At 39.3% G+C, this 19,371-nt stretch overlaps 1 protein-coding gene across 3 annotated transcripts in view; it reads left to right on the forward strand.

Annotated features, from left to right (window-relative positions):
* KIAA1328 (KIAA1328 ortholog) overlaps positions 1–19,371 on the forward strand; it is a 176,992-nt gene that overhangs the window by 69,863 nt on the left and 87,758 nt on the right. The gene's annotated exons all lie outside the window — the stretch shown is intronic.

Genomic DNA, 19,371 nt, shown 5'->3' on the forward strand with positions numbered 1-19,371 from the left:
AAGCTGTTCATAGAAGCCCTATAATTATATATGCAGGAAAAAAACAACCCACCAAACCAGAAAATGTTGACTAGAGATATGTGTGAAATTAAGTGGTAAAATGTTTCTCAGATGTACATGGGCAAAGGTTTGAAAACATGGTTGCTTGAGATTTTTTTCTGATAGCTAGGTACTTGGTTTGCATCCCTGCTGATAGCAGATTACACCCTGGAAATGAAGGCTACTTATGCAAGTTCTCTACCTAATGTCCCTACCTGCTATTCTCCTTAGGTGGCTTACATCTGCAGATCTCCAGAGTCTATCCTACCTAAAGCTATGCCTTTTTTTTAGGCTGGGTGCTTGATCTTAGGCTTAATAATAGGGCTAAAAGTAAAGTCATCAGCACAGAATATCCAGAGGTGCTCTGATTCTGGCCTCTGAGTGGCTCCCTACAAACAAAACTGAACAGGCAATTCCTTCTTCTCAGGAGCCTGTGAAGGAAAGAGTGCATTTTTAATTCTGTTCAGGGAACAGGTAGCAATACTTCTCTGACTTCATCGGCATCAGGAATCATTTTTTATCCTGCTGATGGTTTTTTTTGTAAAATATGTTGTTGGACATTGAGCTGTTTGTCAGGCTTTTAGCCTTTATAAACATTTCATTTCCTTTCTTTTGTATTTTTATCTGCCATCCATTTTCTGATGTCATTGAGTTCAAACAAAGAACTTTTTTCTCTGAGAATGGATGATGCCTGTGTTCTTGCCTGTAATATGCAACTTTCTGGGGATCTCCGTGGGAAAAGAATCCAGAGGAGCACATATAGTCCAACAGCACCATGGCAGCTGTGTTTGGAATGATGCTAATACTTCGATCAGGTTTTGCCGTGCTTAACCTTTCACCTTCATCCTTTCAACTTTAATACACATATGTACTTGGTTAGCACCTAGTATAAAGGTATCTGGTGTCATCACATCTACAGTGCTAAAACGTAGAAGCAGGTAATAGAAAACCTTCAGCCCATTAGCTGTCAAAACAGCATCTGATGGTACAGCATGTTCATCTCCTACTGTATCAATGTACATAAGAGACTTCTCTGAACTTGTTTTCTGTCTCCTGTGCAAACTTCTGTCAAGCTTTTTTTTGATCCTATTAGGTTTTTTCTCTATACTGAAAGGTTTTTTTGCTCACCAATGCAAATGCAGATAGTATAGTGAGGTTTGCCTGGACATTTTATTTACAGTTACCTGGTCTGCAGCTCCAGCCTAGCGGGTCTGAAATTACCCTGGCCCTCTTGCCCTGTGCAAAGCTTTATAAGCATAGGTTAAAGCCTATCAAATGTGTTTCAACTGTGTTTTCTTGTAGCTTGTAAAATATTTCTAATGTTTCTAGCCTTTTTCTTCAGTTTTCTTCTTCTGTCAGTGCTGGTAGGCATACAGCCGTTTTTATCATTTGGCTGTATAAATTGTTACCTTTTTTTCCCAAAAAAGCACTTCATGCTATGTTTCTTTCAGATTTGTAGGACTGCTTCATTGTCTTGGCTCTTTCCCTGACCCTCCTTGATGTGATAGCTATCAAAGCCAAAGAGAAGTCACTGTGTTGCTTCTTGTTGGATTGTTGTGTTATATTCACACACCTTTTTTGTGGCTGATGTTCTGTCTCGTGTCTTAATACTTGAACTGTGAGCTGTTAGGGTCGTGATAGGTCTCTTTTTCTTTTGCTTGAGTGTTGTTTTACCACAGTGTTTAGGCAGGTATAGGGCTTGCATTCTGGTGTGTTCCTGGATGGGGAGTGCCACAGGGGAATGTAGCAGGGAGGGAGTTTTGTGAAGTAAGATTTGGGAGGGTGCCAGACCCAGAAAACTTTCCTCCTGCTCTAAGTGCTGCCCGTGCTAGCTCTCTTTGACCTGCTGAAGCTTTAATGCTCTCTCTACCTTTTGTTTTAAGGTGGACTTAGAAAAAAAGTCACCTTGTTTAAATATTAGGCTGAAGTAAGTCTTCCTGAGATTTGTTTGAATCCTGATCCATTTGGAATCTTTTCCCTATTGTTTGTTTTTTGAATGGGCTAAGAAAATCCTGGATATGTCTGGCTTTGAATCAATAGATATTAGCTTGCTGCCTATTTTTCACTTCTTTGAACTGCCTAGGAGAGGTAAAAAGCGTTTCCTGTGTCAGGTGGCTGCTGGTGTTACCAGGGCATCTGCGCTTCACTGTGAGATGCTGTTCTGATTTTCCTGTGTCTTGCAAGAACACGAGACTGCAGAGTTATACCCTGTACTGATATACTTCTTTGTTCTGCTGGTTGTGAGCTCTTCTTTCCTATTCCTGTTAATTTTTATCTTTTTCTTCCTAGTTGTTTGTTTTGATTAATTTCTAAAGCAACACCTGTATCCTAATATCACCTGCTTTTCACCTGTCTGGCTCCCTCCTTACTGTACAATAATGCTGATAATGAGCCATCACTTTCTCCTGGGCTTAGACAGGTATTTGAAAGCACTTCCCCACAGTGTTTAAATGTAGCACTTTATGTTAGAATGAGACAATTAACAGGGCAAGAAAACTGCCTTAAACATATATAGCGTTTTTGCAAAAAGAGATGGAGTTCTGTCAGAGGAAAAGGACTGCAGTAGCCGTGTGCATGCGGCTGAAATGCAGCCCTGGCTTGTGGCTGTACTGAACTATTGCAGCTGCTTTGGTGCTAACTCTTGCCTATTTTTGCATCACCTAACAGTAGAATAATTCTGCAATCACATTTTCCTTTTGCTTAATATTGCTTCTTTATAACAAAAGTCAGCCCTCAAAATTTGAAGAAGTGTTCTGGTAGTAGTGAAATAAAATTGCTGGGAAGATGGTGGCGAGATGATTTAAGACAGAACTCTTGTGGAGTCAATAATCAGTAACTGGAACATGGAGCTTCCCTTTTTTGTGAGATAAAGTTAATTCCATTTGAAAAGATACTTAAGGTGACATGAATTGAATTATTCAAACTGGCCTTCTCAGCATTAACTCTAGGTTAATATCTCATGATGCCTCTGGTTTCATTATAGGAGTTTTAAGTACATAACTTTTTATAATAAATTCAATACCTAGAAGCTGAACTGAAATTGGTTTACCTTCTACCAACCCATAAAAAGAAGCATTAATTGTAAAGTGAATATTAAAGTGGTCACTAAAGTTGACTTGTGCAGATTCAAAGAGATAGCTCTTGTGTAAAGGAAGTGAAGAGCTCTACTGAACTAAATACTTTAATAACAAGTCACCGCAATTAAGGTAGGGAACTAATATGAATAGTATTTAATAGAAAATACCATCCATATTAAAATGTAGTTAAACCTCTCCTGTCAAAAATGATTTTTTTATGTTCTTTCTGCATCTCCCAAATGTTCAGTTTTTGCCATTTTCAGAAGCTTTACACAGAGATGTAAAGAAAATTGCCCTTGTTTTTGGTAATCAGGTCTGGCCTAGTTACAACCTCTGTTTCACTGCCATCTCAAACAGTGGCAAGAATCCAGTTTACTTTGGCAAGTTTCTGGTTGACGCATCTGGATGTTATACAGTTTAGGGTAGGACTTGAGTCACAGCAGCTGGACAGACAGCTGAGTTTCTGCAGGACTGGAATTCTTGAGCTGCTTCACCTAAAAGAATGATAGTACCTGTAGTCTCAGTATTGCCTATTAATGTTAATCTTTGAATTTATAAGTACAGCTGGAAGCTTTTGTTTCTTATTTGTGGAAGATTACCAACACATCTGCTAATTCCCTTGATTAACATAGATTATTGTTGTGTATGTGTTTTAAGCTTCGGTTCTTCCCCTCTCCCCCTGTAGAAATGGAGTGGGACTGTAGACAGAATGGAATGTTTTCAATGGGATATCTGTGTTCCTGTTCCCAAGGTTATGATCAGGAAAGTGGTACTGTTGTCTGCTAAGCACTGTGCAACCATACTAAAAGACACAGTCTGCTTTGGGAAGACTGTAATATCTTAAGATCATCAGTTTTTAGGGGGATGCTGATTTTATTTTACTTTTTAATGCTACTATTTCTCTTTAATCACTTGTTCATCTTAAAAATTGTTGACACAGTTGCAGTGCCATTTCATAGTGAAGTATGAAGGAAGCCTTTTCTTGCAAGGACTAGAAAGCCTCACTTTTTTTTCATGTCAGTGACTAAAATTCTTGTCCATATCATTGTCATTTTTTGCCTTAATAAGGATGATAGTAAAGCTTCAAACATTGGTTAATTGATTTATTTTTTTACCTTCGAAAAAGATAATTGAAACAAGTCAATCTGCAGAAGCCCTTTCCTTTCTGGTTGTCTCCAGACTTCCCTATTCCTCTTTTTCTTTCAGTACAGGTCACCTTTAAACACATTCTTAGCTTGCTTAAAGAAAAAAATCCCACATATGCAAAGGGTTTTGAATGCTATAAGGTAAACCTGCATGATAGAATTGACTTTGTCTGTTTACCCAGCTGTACGGGAACAATGGATGAGCCCATCTGAAAGATACTTGAGAACTGGGATAATAAATAAAGAACTAATTTACTGTGGACCCAGGGGTATTGGAATAATTTTACAAAGCCAGACAGAGACAGAATTTTAGCATGAGTAAATATCGGGAATAGCCTTGCCTTACCTGTGTGATACTTTTGGCAAATCCTCTGATCTCTCTCTGTGCCTCTCTTATCTGTAAAAGGGTGATAATGTTTTTGTCCTTATTCATTCTGTTTTCTACTGAGAGTGTCAGGTTTTGGGTGCTTCTTCATGTGTATTCAAAGTGATTAGCAATGATATTTCAAACTTAGGGTGGTCTGGAGTAGACTATGTTGTAATAGGATGAAGAAAAATGATGTTTTTTCCTTTCATCTCTAGGTTATGAAATTGTAGTTAATTTACCTGTCTTTTCTAAAAATGCTAATACCAAACAGCAGTGCAGATGGACATAAATATTTAAATGAAAAGGAAACATCAGTATTGAAATATCTGCTTATTGCTAACATTCACTACAGAACTCCACCTGCAATCAGTACTCTGGAAATGTGTGCCATAGTAGAGCTATTTGGCTCCCGTGAAAGCTGGTCTTCTTGCATGCTGTGAATGATGCTGTATTTGTGGTGATAAGTGCTCTACTCTCTGCTCACTGCTTTAGTGAGGTCTGAGCAGTTCACTGCTTAACAGAGATCTGTGGCAGTTCACTGTCTCTTTGTTCTATGGTCTTTAATCAGCTTTGTCTCTAGTCTCCTTAGCTTCTTTTGATTTTCTTTTCTGTGAAGGTGCTTGTTTTGTTTTCATCCACTTGGTTTTAAAAATTGTCCCTTCTGTTGAAATCTTTCTCTTAGGTGGACACTCATCTCTGGTATGTGTTTTTTCTGCTAGGAATAAATCTGGAAAGAAGACAATGTCTTCCTTTCCAGCAAAATACTCTCTTGGCCTTGTAGACTTCTGATATTGTTACTATTGTGAAATAATATCTCTGGTTCTTTATGAGAATTTAAGAAATTCATAGCAGGACTGCTGTCCTTGAGAAGCACTTTACAAACTCTTAGATCACATATTGCAATTTCTTCAGTATAACCCTGGTAATGGCTCTTGGGAGAGATCATTGTGGCCATACTCAGCAGCATCCTTTCGATTTGCCTTTGAAGGGAGAGTGAGGCTTCTTCAGTGAATGCAAGGCTTCATAAGACTGCACTTTCAGTTATTTTGTGTTATGCTACAGGCATTGAGGAACAAAGCTTCTCTTCTACCCTTCACTTAGTGGACCTGTTTACTGACAGCCATTAGGAGTGCAAACATCCCAGTTGCCTTACGTGTATGTGTGGTGGCACTTCAGTTGTATAGTCCATTTGACCTATGCCCTTTGGTTCCGCTATCCTTGGCCTTGGAAGTAAGGACTCTTGGAAATTGGTTTGTTGCATCCTGCTGCCTCCTTGATTCACCATTTCCTGTTATCAGACTTGTCCGATTTCTTTTAGTGTGGCAGATCCTGTATGTTGTGACCAAAATTATATTTCTGAAGTTCCTGACTTATTGAAAGCCAGCGCTGGAGACTTTCAAAGCCTAATTGAACACGCAACTAAGTGTAACTTCAAAAGTGGCCTTGTTTTGGTGAGGTTTGGCCCAGGTAACTGTCAGAGTTTCCTTCAAGCCTGCACTTTCTGTGACTATTCTGCATTCTCTCCCTACCAACTCTATTCTAAAAGAAAGATCATCCCATGAGAACCTATTTTTGGTAAAAAGTGAAAATGCTTCTGGGCCAGTAGCAATAGTCTGACAAGTAGAACCCTGTTTCTTAAACTGGAAAATATTAGAGTTGCTATTGAAATGAATAGACGCTGTAGACTAGTCTAGGACTTCATAACCTAAATATGTTTATTCATCAGTTTAAATTCCAAGTAGTGTGATATTAGTGATTATTATTTTGAAAGATAAATTATGTACCATCTCTTGCCTACAAAGCACATACTTTGTGCGTTGATCAGGTTGTTTAATTAGAAGTGTCTTTATTTAATGAAAGCCAGGTGATTATCAGTTCGGAGTACTTTAGATTGGTCTTTGTATGTCAGAAAGATTTTTCACGAGAGCCAGGGCTGTAATTTTCTTTCAGCTAAGAAGGTGGGAATTCGTTATCTGTCTGTACCAGGATGATTGCCTGCAGAAATATCTCTTCGAGTTAGTTCTGAATACCCTAAGATTTAGCTTGAATTTTCCATTTTGTGCTGCAATAAGTTCAAACTTAAAGTTTTTCTGATGTACAGTTTTCCATTTGAAGTTCATAAGGACTCTTCTCCTGGGATTTTATCCACCATAGGACAAAGTCGTAAATCTCTTGATTCAGCTGGACTCATTTCCCTGTATAAGCAGAATGTATCTGGTGAGGTGGCATCAGCACAGACTGTGCATCTGTGGCACTTAGAGCAAGACTGCATACATATTACATGTAATTATGGTTTAGAACAGCCTGGTTACCTGTCTGTGGTCTAGTGCATGTATTAAATCATAGAATCATGGAGTGGTTTGGGTTGGCAGGCACCTTAAAGATAATCTGGTTCCAGCCCCACCCCCCGCCATGGGCACCTTCCACTAGACCAGATTGCTCGATTGGTGTACAAACTGTTCTTGAACGCTTTCACAGATGGGACATGCACAACTTCTCTGTGCAACTTGTGTCAGTGCCTTACAACCCCTAGAGTGAAGAAATTCTTCATAATAGCTAATCTAAACCTCCCCTCTTTCTGTTTAAAACCATTAGCTTTCATTCTATCCCTGCACTCCTGATAAAGAGTCCCTGTGCAGCTTTCCTGCAGGCAGTGTTTAAGTACTGGAAGGCTACTGTAAGGTCTCCCGAGAGCCTTCTGTTTTCCAGGCTGACCAACCTCAAGTCTCTCATCCTATTCTTCATAAGAGAGGTACTCCAAATGTCTGATGACATTTGTGGCCTCTCCTGTGGACTTGCTTCAACAGCTCCTTGTCCTACGTTGTTAGGAACACCAGAGCTGGATCCGGGGCTTCAGATGGGGTCTCACCAGAGCAGAGTAAAGGGGGAGAATAACCTCCCTTGACCTGTGGGTCATGCTTCTTTTGATGTAGCCAGCCCAGGGTATGATTGGTTTTCCAAGCTGCAAGTGCACATTGTCTGGTCACCTTGAGTTTGTCATCCACCAGCATCCCAAAGTCGTCCTCCTCAGGGCTGTTCTCAATCCATTCCCTGCCCAGCCTGCAATTATGCTTGGGATTGCCCTGACCCAGGTGCAGAACCTTGTCTGTCCTTGTTGAACATCATGAGGTTTGCACAGGCCCGCCTGTCAAGCCTGTCCAGGTCCCTTTGGATGATACCCCTTCCCTCCAGCGTCCACCATACCACACAGCTTCGTGTGATCAGCAAACTTGCTGAGCGTGCCCTCAATCCTGCTCGACATGCCTCTGTCAAAGATGTTGAAGTAACTGGTCCCAATAGCGACTCCTGTGGAATGCCACTTGCCACTGATCTCTACTTGGACATTGAGCCGTTGACTACAACTCTTTGAATGTAACCATCCAGCCAATTCCTTATCCACCAAGTGGGCCATCTGTTAAATCCATCTCTCTCCTGCTCTCCTCTTGGTGCCTGCAGGAAGCCAGGCACAGAGCTGGGAGGCACTGCCACCAACACAACCATAACAGCCATGGGATGTGGAAATCTTCTTTCTGTGATGGTCATAATGAACTAATGAAGATTTAGACACCCCTCCTCCTCCTAGAAACTGGTCCTCATGGTTATGGGTTTTGCATGTACTTATCCATTTCCACAAAGGGACAATTAAACTCCTGTAAGTCTGCCAAATTTATTACATTCTGTCTACCTAAATATTTCCTGTCATTTCAGTTGAATGTGGCATTTTCCGGTTCTTTTTATCTTGAAACTGCTTAACTGTCACACGTTCTCTCTGAGCTGGCTAAATGTCAAGGGTGGAATAAATTATTACTCACATAGCGTTATTTGTACAACTGTAGTATTTGGGTTGGGGACCAATATCCTATTATACTAGGTAGGCGTCTGAATCTGAATGATGGTCACTGTTCCAAAGAAGTCACGATGGTGATGTATTGAAGCATTTTTTTTAAAATCATTTGGAGATGAAAGCTGCTTTAAAGATAAATACAGGATGATTATATTGAGTGTTACTTACTGATATGTATTTCTTGCATAAATTTGATTTTTGTATTTACATTTCTTCCTGAAAATGCCATTGTTAATAGAGTTCTGACATCTTATGTCCCTTATTACTGCCTCAGTAGCATTTTATTTCTGATGCTTTAATAACTCAATGTAGACTGAAAGGATAAAACTGGAGGAATTGACTGAACTAATTAGACCCTGATTTGTCTGGCTGTCCAGCGCCTGACAAACATGTCTTTGACATAAACAGAATAAAACATTTTTTGCCATTAGCCACTTACAAATAGCTATTTTGGCAGAGCTTTGAAACTGTTCAATTCTTGGGGCATATTGTGCTGGGTAAGGCACCAATTCAGGGTTTTTCTTCTGCCATTGTGACTCCTCCTTCCTGTCTGTGTTGAAGTAGAGTCATATTTAGTAGCTTCCCAAAAACTCAAAAGCAGTTAACGCAGTTATCACCCTAACAAACTGAGTATTTCTGAGAAAGTGGAAATGTTCCCATTTCAATTTCTGGTTAATGACACACTTGAGTATGGGATCTGAAATGTCAGTCTTTGTATTTTCAAACCTGTAGAAACTTGAATAAAGCTTATACATAAGAGCAATCAACTCTGATAGCAGTAGGCTAAATATCGGTTTCTGAAAATAAATTTTATATGAATCTATTCTCCAGACAATTTGACTTTTAAATGTTTAAAAATGTGACATCTTTATATAAGTGAATACAGATTGAGACAGGAGCTATAAAAACTTGAAGTTTCCATGCATCACCTACTTTTTCACTATCACCTGTTAAACAGCACAACCAGATACAATGCAGGCTTTACTACTTCCCATTGCAATAATTTACTGCCCTTCTGACCTATAAACAGATAACCATTAGCATGACTTGATACTGTTAGATGTTTGGATACATTCTTGAAGGTAATTCATGGTTTTAAATATTGTATGTGTGAAAGGTTTTATAACCCAGCATTTGGAAAACGGCAGCATTACATTTCCTTGAGCAGTGTTCTGGGACTAATGATTTGTCACTGCAGCCGCGTTACAGGGCTTCCCGAGCAAGCTTCCTCTCTACTCACGTCCTCCTGGAATGCTGTATCCTTACATAAGGACTGCTTAAAAATTCATTAAGCACCTTCCTTTGTCAGTGCTTTCCTGTAGGGTGGCTTCACTACAATCTGCATGCAGAAAGTTTTCAGTGACCTCAGTGATTTAGACTTAAAACCTCATTGCAGTAAAGGGGTGATGGTCCATTACAGAATTTGGGAGTGAATATAAGTGGCTTCTTGTCCTGCATCTATTACTGACTCACTCTTTGACCTTTGGATAATTACTTTGGCTTTCTGTGCCTAAGTTTGCTATTTGTACTCTGAAGTTAACAGTGCTTCCCACCAATGGTTGTAGAGCTTTTCAAGTTCTTTGTGTGGAACCATGAGTGCAAAGTCATCATTCATGATGGCATTACTCCTTTGCACCAAAGCCCTCTACTGAAACGAGCACAGTTGTGCTGAAGTAAGTGTGGTGAATCAAGTCTGTTAATTTTTTCCTGCTTATGAGATATAAAATAGCGATAAGAAGCGCTCATGCAAAAGGGCAAACCATTTAAATGCCAGCGGCGCTGTTACTCTCCTCAGATTGCGGCTTTGAAATGCTTCTTCTCCTTTTATTCAGAAATAAGCCTAAGAACCTAAGGTGAGAACCTGTGTTTTCACATCTGACCAAACTGTGTAGTAATGTGCCTGAATTGTGCCTGTCTGTGGAATTAAAAGTGTTAGCAGCTGGTAGTGGTACTTGGTCAGCTCCATTACTATCCCAGTCAGTTGCACAGGGAGGGGTTGGGTCAGGGGAAGGCTTCCTGAAGCATGCTGACTGAGAAGGCTGTGCCTCTTAAGGATGAGCACATGGAAGAAACTTGAGTGACTTATGAAAGACTCAGTATGTTAGTGAGACCTGGTGTGCTTAATCCTCGTTTCTTTTATTAACTTAATTCCTAAACCTTATTTTAGGACATAAGTGAGAAGAGGGATAATAATAATGTGCAAATAATGCACTCAATAAGGCAATATAGATAGAGAATGATTGAAAATAAGGAGAAGACCTCTGACATTTACATAATGTTTACGTAGTGCACTCGTTGTAACTTGTTTGTGGCAGAAATCATTGTCTGAGATTGACAGTAAATGTGGGAAACAGGAATATAAGACTAGAATAAGTAAAAGGTGAAGGGTGGAAACAGGGAGATATGTTCAAGCAGAGGAATTGGGAGGTGATGTAGCCATGCTCTGTTGATGGTATTTATGGACTATGGTAATGCTTTGTCAGTAGAAGCTCCCAGGAGAAGAAGAATTCATCCAGGTTATTGTTTCTTGCGAGGATAATCTTCCCAGATAAGCATTATGAAGATTATCTGTAAGTGCATGTAATGTTGGTTAAAGGGCTTTGTGGAGATCCTGAGGTGGTATTTCTCAAACTTAGAAGGAACTCTGACGTTTACTTTGCAAGTAAGGGGAAGTTTATACCTTTCCTGCACAGTGGGTGTCATAAGTTTACCAAATTTAGCTGTCCATTGAAGGTGAGTGCATTTAATAAAAAAAAACCAAAACCACTTCTTTGGTGGTAGGCTGTAGAGGGGATGTGGGCAGGGAGTAAAATGAATGAAAAAAAAAGTAGACAGTTTGCTGCACAGGCCAATAAGAGGTCCTCCAGAATGACAGTAATTGTTAGGAACATTTCAAAAAACACACTTAGTCAGTATTTGGATTATAAAGATTTTACATGTGGCAGACAAATTTCCACATAGCTGTAATTACAGAACTTGTCTAGGCAGTGGAAGTTCTCTGCTAAGTAGCAAAAACTGAGGTAGAGTTTGACCATGGCCCAGTTTTATGTCTTTAAGGTTGTGGACACATGTTGGGATTTGTGGATGGAGTTATGCTGGATTACTGGGTTGAAATGAGTTTTTTCTACATGAGAAGCAAGTACTACGCTGTCATAGTTTTACTGAAATATTAATAAAAGGAAGTCCTTTCATTCCTCAAACACTCTTAAAATGCTCTTTCTAACAACATAATAACTGTAACCTAACAATTTTATATGCATAACCTTTTGTAGGCCATACTGTGTGTGCAAGCAGAAGTGACAGGTTGTAAAAAATTATTGTAGTTGTTTGTATTATGATAGGACTTAGAAGCTCAAGCTCCATTCTTTCAGGTGTAGCATGAATATTAAAGGAAGATAGAGACTTTTGGCCCATGCTGTGATTTTGCAGAAGCACAGCTTGATGCTTGCACCAGCACACAGGCTCTGTACTAAGCAGGCAAGCAGTGACATGTAGCACTTTGGCAAAGGAGCCGGTGGTGTTCTGCTGCTAGCATGGCACTGTTCTGAGTGACAGGGTCCCAAGCCTCAACACGTGTACAAACCGGAGAGAGAACTGCCAGGCTTTGTGAACTGAGGTAATAAACTAGAAACAAAATTCAGAGATTTTCTAGTATATTTATTTTGTTGCAGAGATGCTGGGAAATGGAGGCACCATAGTCGTCAATCTTGGATCATTTAGGCAGGTGCTGTACATGTAAATAAAACACAGTTTCTGCCCTGAAAAGCTTATGGTTTGGGGTGCAGACAAGAGAAAGGAAAGAAAACATGTGGTGATGATAGCAGAGATGGAAAGACAGGATGACCACAGAAGCATATTGCCCTATGTGCTTGCTGAGTGCACAGCAGTGCTCTGTGCCTGCCTCGCAGTTATCTTCTAGCAGTAGTAACTGGCAGTTGTTGTTAGCCCTAGCAGGACTTTCTATTCTGATTACAATCTTGCTTTTTTCCCTCAGCTTGGATTCCTATGTAATTTTAGCAGTATTCTTATGGAGAACTGTTAGAGCAAGATAGGAAGCGGATGTTTTATAGCACATGAAATCCGTACTGGAAAATGGCTTAAAGCATTCTCTTTTAACCTGAGCACTTAGTACGATATTTGTGGCAATCAAAAATGCAGGAAATGAGGATGCTTTGTTGCTGAGTTAATGAAGAAGATTTCAGTGTGTGCAAACCCTCAGTCGCAGTTACGCTGGCAATCAGAAGGTGCTTATTTTCCTGTCTTTCAGTAAGTCCTTCCCTGCTCAGGCACTCTTCTGAGAGTGTTTTCCATATGTGGCAGATGAAGCACAAAAGAGGGAGCCTGTGGGAGATTACATGCTGGGTCACTGCTTAAGAAACAGAATCTTTATTTGTTGTTTGATATCAGAAATGAATTACTTAAGGGCATGCTTGTGCCCTGCTTTGGTCGGGTACCTGAACCCGCTCCAAATGGGCTGGTGTGTTGTACCGCATAGTGGTATTAGCTCAGCTCCCAGAAGCAGTAGAGCTGCATCAGTAATTAGTTATTCTCAGCAAGCTTAATTAGCAGGCTCGAGCAGATACTGCACTGACATGGATACTTAGCTCCTGGTTCCCGAGCCAGCTTAAGTATGCGTGCAGGAGCCAAGCACTCTGCAGCGTGGACTTAAAGTTTTGCCATCTCTGTGCTGTTTCATTTACAAAACAGAGCTTGAATCTCTATTTAAACTTCTTTCCTCAAAGTGTTGCTGCAGCCAGTGGCTTTAAATGTCCTTTGTACCTGTGGTAATTACTATTGCTCTCAACAAGGCCCAAACACATCTGATTAGAGAATACTCTTTTTGATTAAAATCCATTGGTTAATTTTTCGAATGAGTTTTCATTGTTTTTATTACTTTTTTAGAAAATCAAATCCCATTTCAGTCATCTTTTTAGACAGGAGGTGATTAATAGAAAATGATCTTAGTGTTTATTTGAACATCCAAATGCAATAAATCTACTCAGTATTTCAATAGCATGCTTATTAATAGAACATATTATTCTGTTCAATATTGTGTTGTCTTTAAAATTTAGCAGAGCATTAGTAGTAATGAAACTCGTTTAAATCAATATATCCATCATGAAACCCTCTACGTGAGGAAGAAAATTCGAAAATTTGCCTGTAGCACAATAGCCAGATGATAATTGCATAAAAAGATCTAAAAGGAAGACTTTCAGGGAAGTGTAAGTTTCTAATTTAGGATGTGCGCAGATCGCAATGTATTAACATTAATTTTAATAGAAATATTTTCAGGACTAAAAAAAAAATTACCAGAAAGTACTTTGATTGCAGAGAATGAAATTTTGGTCTCAGTGGGAATAATGAAACAGCTCTAATTCATTGGAGTAAGCTTTATAACTACTCAAAATGCAACGGCTAAAATGAGTATTGTGAATATGGTCCAGAAAATATCACAGATATTTTTCTATTCAGTTGCAGAAATTGTGCGAAAAAACAAGTACGCAAAGAAAAACTAAAATTAGATATAACATTCTCAGCTTGGCAATCGCACGCTTCTATTAAATGTATGGGCCAGAATTTTTATACTTAGATGTCTAAAATTAGACGCTTGAATAAAAGACCTGATTGTAGAAAGTGCTTAAGCAAAATGTTTGTAGAGAGATGCATGTCCTAGTTCTGGTAGTTTAATTTTAGTTTTCTTGGTGGGTTACTGTCAGCTTGTTTAACTCAGTGTTGCCACAAAACGTCTAATTCCCTTGATTTAAGTGCATTGAGCACTGCTGAGGTGAGTGCAGGAATGTGGCCCATGCAAGGTACCCTTGCAGTGGAGTAGGTGGAACTCCACAGTACCTGTGTGGAACGCTGTCTCACCACTGTGTATTTAGGGGTAAGGAAGCAGAGCAAAGATTGTTTAAGCTTGGACTGCTAGTACCATCTAAAAAGCTCTTAAAATGTGAAATAACCTGGTGTTGCTATGAAAGGCCGGGGGGAGAGCTGCATGATTTCCACTTTTGAGAACTAGGTTGTGCTTCTGCACAACTTGATTCTCGAGTTTCAAAAAGGCAATTCTGTTTTGCATCTCAGCAGGGTGGTTGCTAAGAATGCTCTGATATTGGAGATCCCGTGGCTTTGTAATGTGTTTTTTAGGGTGTATTGACCACAATTTTCCACATTGATTTCAGCTTGCTTAAATCTTGCAAAATTACCCACTGCCTCCCTCCCAAATCAAATCAAACAAACAAAAAAACCCCTCACACCACAAACCAACTCCAAACAAAACCTCCCAAACCCCTTTCCTGCAACTTCAAATATAGAGGAAGTAATGTGGTCCTCTGTTCTCTACCATCCTGCATCCATGGAGCTGAGGCTCTTCAGAAAACGTTGTCTCACAGCACTTTCATGAGATGGGCAAGTTGTAAACTGTTGCAAATTGGTATCTTGGTAGGTTGAGTGATTTACTGTTGCGATATCAGTGGAAGAGACAGATGAGTGACAGCACTCCTGCTCATGAACTTGGTAGCTCTTTCCTCTTCTTAAGATGTTGAAATGTAATGAAACTTAAACATTTTTAAACAACTACCAGATTAAATTTTAATAGGAATGAAAAATGAACAATATTCTTACAAGTAAGAAATGGTCTTCATTATTTTTTAAAGTCCGTATCATAAGGAACAGCACCATTAATAAGAGCCCTGAGTTTTTTATATTATGTACACTGTTCAGATAGAAATTTAACAGAGAATTTTAATGAAATGATGGCAGAAATCACATTTTTATTACATCCCTTTGCAGAATATTTCCTGTGAGACCAAGATAGAGAGAGGCCAAAATTAATGGTTTTTCATAGGAATGGAGTGATAAGTTATGGAAAGCTTATAGAGATGATAATTTTAGGCTGCTGTTTGGATAGTTAAACAGCCTCATGGAGAATTGCTGCTTAATAGACATATCATGGGAATTAAAGACATTTGGATGTTAATTTGTATACATATTTTTGGTATTCGACCATAAAGTGAAATTCATTTTACAGATACTTTGTTTGCTGCTCTGTGGAGGGAGGGAGAGAATTCACTTACTGGATAGTTCCTGTCATTTGACCATTTAAGAGAACATGGAGAGTTATCAGGGGCCTGCCTCTCTTTTCCTTTTTCTACCCTCTTGTGGTTTTTAATCTGAATGTAAGAGAGCATGATAAGATCTTACCATGGTTTTGTTCTCATTAAAAATTAAAGAAATTGTTATTTTGGGAAATGAGAGTTATGTTTAGGGAAAATAAGCACCAAAATATTTATGAAAATCTAAGCAATCTAGCATATTATGTTGACTTAGAGTCGAGTTTGTATTGCCCACTTGGCAAATATATTTTACCATATTGCCATACAACTATAACAATAAATGTGCATAGACTAAAGCCCCCTATCTACTATGGCAACTGGCGTTTTAAAAGCACTTCACGTGCTAAGTTTCCTCTATTTTAAATGCAGATGTTCATCCAACTTTTAATACCAATGGGAGGCCCTGTTCAAAACCTGCATTAGAGTGAAGCACAAGGTGGCAATAAACTTAATTCGGGCTTTTATCTTTCTTGGTTCCACCTCAAAGCTTTTAAATATTGCAGTTCTGAAGTGCGAATTTCTTTTGTGTTAGTCATTTCTGTGAACACCTGTGAGCGGCTGGGTTTAATTGGCCTACAGCTGGTGCTGATTGTGTGTGCAGGGGCTGGGGGAGGCACTGCCTGATCTGCTGCCTTCGTGGCGGGCATCATTATCTCCTCGCCTTCCTTTTCAGCTCCTTTTTTTTTTTTTTTTGTTATATGCAGGTTAGAAAGGTTTAGAGATTAGGGACTGAAAATAGAAGGGGCTCCGGTGAGATTTGATGCTGCTTGGATGAAGTAATTTCGGCAAATATATCTGCATGCATCAACACTTTATTGAACAAGTCAAGCGCAGATTTGCTAATCTTGTTAGTCAATTTGCAATACTTCTGTAGTTTTCATGGAGGTGACTGTGCCAAGAGCCAGGGAGGCTGAAGTGCACAGCAATGACAGCGGCGTAGAAGAAGGGAGTAAAGATTTTAAAAGTCTCCTCTCCATGTCAACTGTTAGCAGTTTAATGGAAAGTGTCACCCTATGTATGGTTGAAATGGAATGAGTACAGGCCTGTGTATAGGTGTTTTTGATGAGATGACTTCACTTTAGTCATTGATGATCTCATTTGCATCCAGACTTGGCTCGATTGCAATAACTCAGTTTAAATTAGCAGTCTTTTTGTTTCCTTGAGTGTCTTGTGCACGTCCTCCTACACTGGAATGACTGTTGTTCTGATTTTTTTAAGATGATTTCTAAATTAAGGGCTGGAATTGCAGACTCTCTTATTACATACAAGAAACTGCTGCAGACCATTGTTAAACACTCTCATATTGAAGAGGAAGTAAATAGTTCTTTACCCTTTGTTGCTTTGTAATAGATTAGTAGACTGTTTCCTACCTGTAGGCTTTCTTAGGCTTTGCAATTGAAGATGAATTATATAACCCTCAGTTGAGAAGGAATGAGGGAAGAGAGAAATGCAGCCAGATTGCTTGAACTAAGCTAGAATGTCCTAAAGGTCATGCTACCCGGTGCTAAGGAGAAGAAAATAGTCTCTATATGCAATATTTTATTTGCAGTAAGAGCAAAGCTGAAACTTTCTAAATCTAAATTGAAAACTGTGAACAGCCACGAGCCTATAAATATGCCTTTTGGATTATAACAAACCTTGTAGTCTTTGTGTGTCCCTTAGAAATGGATTATCATGTGGAGAACCAGGTAGTTTGCAAGTGTTCTCTGTTGCCAGGTGTAGTTCTATTAGGCATTCATTTTATGTGGCCTCTAGCAACCCTTCATGCCGCTGCACTGAGAATCCTCTGTGCTTTGGGGCTGAATGGTCTTCTGGCATGAGACGTACTGTAAAACAAGAAGACCATTTAGCCAGCCATGAAGACTAAGGAGAAGCCTCTTTGCTTTCATATCAAAGCAGCACAGGTCTGATTATAGCAAAATTTCGCCTTTTAAAAGGTCCACATTCATGTTGGTGGTGGACTTTATTCCAGCAAGGAGCATGCATGTCTTTATTCTTGAACGAGTGGAATTCCAAAAAATAAATGCACCCTGGGTGTGAAGGTAATACTGGAGAAGTGAGATAATTTAATGACTTCTCTTCGCTTTATTCATTGTTTTTCTTCCTTGCTGCAGTTTATCTGGGATCTCATTTGTACTGCTTGTTAAGCTTGTTGCTTCCTTTAAAATGCTTTCCTGTGCCACTTTAGAAAGCAGCATTACTAAAAAAATAAACCAACATACACTGGAAGAAAGAAATGGCAACTGCATTTGGGATTGAGTCTGTATTGGGTACTCTGTTCAAATACATGGACAATATTGGTGAGATAACTTAGTTTGGAAAGAGCTAAGACCAGGGATTTTTTTCATTCTTACTTTTGTGTGGTGTCTTCCACTCTTCAGTGTTTGTTGTTAAACACAGGTGTTGTGACTGGATTCCCAAGAAAGTGTAGCAGCAGCCCCCTAAATTCAGTGCAACTTGTTTGAGTTTCCTATTTGTGTTAGTCAATTTTGTTTAATTGGAATACATTAATAAAGCAGACACCTTGCCTTCCTCTAACCAGATTTAGGGCTGAGAATGAGTGGAAAGGTCTTATCTTAATGAAAATTAATTTTCTTCTGTCTGAACAATAATGCAATAAAATGATCAACTTTTTTTGGTTTTAAGCTGTTAATTATCTGCATGTACAATGCTACCTAGTAACATTTCTAGCAGTGCTGTGCAAGGGCCCTGCTGTTGGTCAGAGATTTTTGGAGGATGCTGAAAGATAACATTATTAGTAACAATTAAGACAAATGTTTCTGTTGTGGCTTGAGGAAGGCTCATTTAGCAAAACCTCTCAGAGGCAAGACACTCAACATTTGCATTGTTTTGTTTATTTTGTAGGAAAGTAAATAGAGGGGAGGAACCGGAGTGTACACTAAACCCTGCGTAGTAGCAAAGACATTCCAGTAATGGGAACCAACCCAGGCTCGAGTGGTGGGTTTTGCCCAGAAAAGCTGGGCTGTGTATTTCATGTACTGCAAGGAGTGAGAAGCAACTACCTCAAGTATTCTTACAGTAACTGAAAACTTTAGTTCCTGAATTAATTAATCAAAGGCCCTAGACTGCAATGTCATTATGAATAGTCAGAACATTTTCAGCTTGGTGCTTGGCTCATCAGTCTGGCAAGTACTGAACTCTGTCAATCCCTGTTGAAGTTGTGCCAATCTTCTTAGATGAAGCTGATTGATGTGAGCCCTTTCCTCACCATTCATTTGGACAGCCAGACTGTGTGTGACTAAATTTTTGGCCATTGCAGACATTCAGATGAATTCATTTTGATTAGTTCTAGTTGAGACTTTGGGGAAACATGAAAACGGAATTGCTGTTCTTTTCCTCCCTTCCCCCGTCATTCTCAAGCTCTTACCTTGTCCATCCACAACCCTTATGCTCATGCATGCGTGCATGTGACTACACTACACGTTTCTGTTGCTAGGCATTAACCCATAAGCCTAGGCAGAGTTTAAGACCCTTTTTTATACTAATTGTCTTTTACCAAACTATTTCTTTACTCTATACAACACAATATTGGAAAACGGTGCTGTTTCCTCAGTCACAGCATTTTAATGCTTTCTTTCTCTTCAGTGAGTTGCTTTGCTTTTTTCTACTGTCTGGTACAAATTTAGTGTAAATTAAATGACCGATTCATTTTTTTGCACTCCATAGGCTGCAGCAAGTAATAAACAGCTTATGTAATCTCCTAATCATGAACTCAGCCAAAAAATGTCATAAAACTCTGCAGTATACAGCACCTTGCAATGAT

The sequence above is a fragment of the Phaenicophaeus curvirostris genome, chromosome Z (genome assembly GCF_032191515.1).
Source record: "Phaenicophaeus curvirostris isolate KB17595 chromosome Z, BPBGC_Pcur_1.0, whole genome shotgun sequence".
NCBI lineage: Eukaryota > Metazoa > Chordata > Aves > Cuculiformes > Cuculidae > Phaenicophaeus > Phaenicophaeus curvirostris.